Source organism: Zea mays, chromosome 4 (assembly GCF_902167145.1).
Source record: "Zea mays cultivar B73 chromosome 4, Zm-B73-REFERENCE-NAM-5.0, whole genome shotgun sequence".
NCBI lineage: Eukaryota > Viridiplantae > Streptophyta > Magnoliopsida > Poales > Poaceae > Zea > Zea mays.
Genome location: NC_050099.1, coordinates 78,630,575 through 78,635,126, shown reverse-complemented (window position 1 = coordinate 78,635,126; position 4,552 = coordinate 78,630,575). Strand labels below are relative to the sequence as shown.

The 4,552-nt window shown below is 41.4% G+C and overlaps 1 long non-coding RNA gene across 1 annotated transcript; it reads left to right on the top strand.

Annotated features, from left to right (window-relative positions):
- The first annotated feature begins 692 nt into the window (after window positions 1-692).
- On the top strand, window positions 693-4,190 carry LOC103653421 (uncharacterized). The gene is made up of 2 exons (XR_565474.3): window positions 693-1,087; window positions 3,848-4,190. It is a non-coding gene; the product is annotated as an uncharacterized lncRNA (long non-coding RNA).
- Window positions 4,191-4,552: the final 362 nt, after the last annotated feature.

Below are 4,552 nucleotides of genomic sequence, written 5' to 3'. Positions count from 1 at the left end.
AATGGTTAATCTTTCAACTCTTGATTTCACACGATAATAGTTTCTTAAACTATATGTGATGGTGTGGCTTAGTGAATGCTGTGCTTAATGAGTGAAATACTATTAAGAACCAAAACTTAGGAAGCAATCATTTGACTCCTAAAACTACTAATTATAAGAACTCAAATTCCAAAATAAATGAAGCTCAACCAAGAATGAAAGTTTGGGAAATGGGTTAAAGAAATGGGAATAACCCTGCTTTTTCTAAGTCCAATCTTGTACCTCTTTTCAAACACCCGTATGTTCGTACAAAAATAATCTTTAATCAAATTGCTCCAATTACAAAAGTTGTAGATAATTACTTAGGGCACACCCTATAAAACGTTAGCGAGGTTTTGAATTCGTTTGACATATTTTGACACTGTTAGACAGCCAGTTTCCACTGTTTCGCATAGTGCTGACAAACCAATGTTTGGAGGCTTGTAATTCAAAATCTAGCAGCTAAACCACCCTAACGCCTACAACAAAGTTGTAGCTGGTAGAGAGGGGAACATTTTGGCTGAAGCAGGCGACGCTTCGTGCTCCCGTTCTGTCCCTACCGCCAGCAGCTCGGGCAGATTGCAGCCGCCAGGTGGCGCGCGCCCGAAAGCGTGGACGCCGCGCTCGGCTTTGCGCCGCGCCTAGTCCCCGCGCGTGGGCAAGCCCATAGCAGCGCCTGCCTCATTCGTACGAACACGCCATCACGCCCGTCTCTTCTCCGCGCTCACTCGCCCTTCCTCGTCCACTCCTATAGCTTGGTTGCCCTCGGCGAAGAGCTCGCCACGGACGGCGGCATTGCCACCAAGCGGAGCTCCACGACCGCGACCTTACCATCCGCCTCCAACTAAGTTGCTTCACATTGTCTTCCTCATCGTACGTCGAAGCTTCGACGTCTCCTCCCGAGCTCGACAAACCCCACACGCCACCATCGACGTCTCAGCGCTTCGGTTCCCGCCGGCACGCGTGGACCGAGCACCTCCGTCTTTCTCCTGCCGCCCTGAGCTCGTCAACGAGGCCGCCTTCACCCACCGTCGCTTGTCGTAAACTCGCCCAGCAATTTCTGCCACCGGTAAGCCGTCGACCGAGCCACGCATCCTCCTCTCTCTCTCTGTTCTGAGGAAGAAGACATGATCTCACGCACAAATAGGCAAAACCCCGAGGGTTGTTTCGCAAACCGTCATAGACTGAGCAGAACAGTTATCGAGGATCTAGAAGTAGGATTCGTAGTTCACTAAGACCCGAGGGGCTAACATGCAAAGTGGCTTTTCTGTTTCCTTTTCCTTTTTGGTTTAAAACGCAGAGAACAATGGAAAATCCATGGCTCGAGTTTTTGAACTCGAAAAATGAAGGAATAAATTTTGTAGGACTCCTCTTTAGTAGATCTATGATTTAAAAATACTGCATGTCAAAGTTTGAATGTTTTTGTACACAGTTTGAATTTAAATATGAAAACCAAGTTTTCCTAAAAGTAATTAAATAAATAAGTTCAAGGCCAGAAAAATATGATCCCAATTTTTACTAGGTTCCTCTAGATGTTGTTTATTTGTGATAATTATTTTAGGGGTATGATCTGTTGATAAATTTATTGTTGTGAATTAAGAAGGTAAGTTGCCCATTCTTTAGAAAATAGGAAATAAATAGCAAAGCCTCGAATACTCAAGTGAAAATTTTTGTATGCAAAACATGTGTCACTGACCATCTTTGAAATTATTTTGAACCAACAGTCATGTAGGAAAATTTTGAATAATAAACTAAAAATAGAAAATGGCTGATTTCCTTAGAAAACCATGGAAATATATTTATAGATAAAATGTTTGTGAAATTTTTTGTGACATATTCTTATGCCAAGTAAAGTATATGAAAAATATGATAATGACTGTTTGGCTGGTTTAGTAATGTAAAGTGGTTTAATTTACTTTCTACACCATTTCTTGTTATTTTTGTGCAATAAAAAATAATGGTCCAAAACAATTGAAATTTCTATGCAAAAGTATGATAGAGGAATACTACCTGCTATAATTTTTGTAGTAAATTTTGAAATGGTCGAGTAGCATTCACAATATAAGTCCAACTAAACGGTATGGAAAGGTTTGAATAGTTATATGTAATTCTAGTTTCAATTGTGAGTTAGTCTGAAATGATGTAGGAAATAATTACTATTGTGATAGCTAGGGTTTGAACAAAATCCTTCTCACTGAGAGATAACTAACTTTTAAAAGAAAATGGGGCTAAATGAAGGATATTGCCTAGTGTGTCTACACCTGTAGAGTAAGGTAATTAGAAATATTGTAATGTGACTTGTGTTAAGTTAGGTGGATTCTTTAAGTGATAGTCAGGACCAACCAAGAAAAGACAGACTACATGTTCTTGGACGATGTAGACTATATGGTAGAAACCTCTGCTAGTAAATCTACTCACAATATGCACACTACATGCACCCATAAGCATCATATGTTTCTTGCATGAAGCATCATGTATCTTCATACTGCATCCATACATCATACATGATCGCATGAGGGAGTACCTGTGGGAATTGTCGAGGAGCTACCAGGAATTCTCGTGGAAGAGGGTGAACTAGAAGTTGAAGCTCAGGAGTGTCCTGATCACCACCCCAGTTCCTTCGAGAAAGTCAAGCCCCGACATCTAACTTCCTATAATTGCAATACTTTAATTTATTCACTGTCTACCTATATTGTTGCATTAGGTATAGGAGTTGATTGAAACCAATTGCTGCATATACCCTTTATTATTTTGTTTACCCTATCCTTGCCACCTATTTGAAGTAAGCACGTTTAAAATGCTTAGGCCTGCTTAGACGGTAGAAGTCGGGTGATCTCTTGTCACCTGCGAGATATAGGTGGTTACTTATGCTTGATTTGGGATAAAGTCGTCGGGTAATATACATGATAGAAATAAAGATTTAAAATGAGACACGACTAACTCTTATGGGCACCATGTAGGCCATAGTGATCCCGCCTGTGTCGATTAAGGACCGTACCGTTGTGGTCCCTCGAGTCATGTTGAATTTATGCCTATACACTTAGCTGGCCGGATAATTCATTCCGACCGTGAAGCCAGAGCACCATTCCAGCCGGATTCAACCTCGCGGTGCAATTATTGGTGTGGTTGAGGAGTGACGAGGACACGACGAGATGACCCATGGTGGATGGTACGCCCTAACCCTCTGGTAGTCGGGCGATTCCTGGGTATGGTGGCCCCTATGGAATCCGAGATGTGCAGCAAGGCTGCTACTCGAATGACGGTGGTGGTGATTGTATCTCATGAAGTACTATGGGTACGATTTGTGTTAGGAGTACCCACCAGCTAGTTAGTAACCGATTCAAATTGCCATTGCTCCAAGATAGTGAGCACTTGACTTGAGTTATCTCATCATATTAAGAACTACACTTTCTATGAGTTGATGATAGGGATAAGATGTGATGTTACTCCCAAATATGGTCAAGGGATGGGATAATCTTGATGTGATAATTATGAACAGTCTTCCTTAACTTGATTCTTCACTAAAGCTATAACTAGACTCATAGTAATCCTGGCAATGAATATTTAGAGAATCAGGTGCAAATCTAGTTCTACAGCGGAATAGGTACCAATACTGATCTACTAAAATGGAATAATAAATTTGGTAACCCCTTTAAGTTGCTAATAACTTCATTAACTTCTGTTAGTCTTATAATGTAAAGAGCCAGCTCCAGATATAGCTTTGCATAACCCTTGGAGTCTTTTACTTTCTTATTTCCTGGTTTTGGACGGGTCAGTCTAGCTGAGTACATTCTAGTACTCAAGGTGCTATTCCTAATGATTATTGCAGATGGCCAGATGTACTACGGGTACCGTGAGCACTGCCTATACCCGGCTACAGGAGATGACTAGGCCTAGGGCAGGGCTTCTCCATTCTCGTCTCATGCTTTTGGTGGGTTGGCATACCCAAATGTTGGCATAGTATTTCGAAAACCTCGCAAGTGATGTGGGTGCTAGTTAAATAAATGCTTCTGCTAAACTTATCACTTCGGTGATTGCTACTTGGAGTTATTTGGGGCCTGCGTGCCATCCATGTTGTAATAACCCTATGTACTCCGATTTATGTTAAACCCTGTGGAATGTTGTAACACTTGATGCAGTAAATGTCAGTTCATTACGATCTTGGTTGCGAAGGAAAAGTTTGAGATCCTTCATGAATTCATCAGACCCTGGGTTTATATGGGCTCAAGTGTGAGGTAATCACTGTGAGGCAGATGGTTAGCATACTTGATTTGTTATAAATCTGGTTGAGCCGCCGCAGCTGGCATCGGAGCAGAATTGGCACGTTACTGCTCATGTGGGCATTCCAAACAAATTTTAAATGGGTTTTATAAAACTAAGAATGTGCCAACTTTCAACCCTTAAGCCCATATAAGGACTTTAGGTGGCTTAGTGAGTGCTAACCTTGGGAAGGGTTTCATGCATCGTGTTTTATTTTATTAATTATATGAGATGGTTAGTATGTTATGTCATCGTTTCGTCGCCAAGGTAAGAA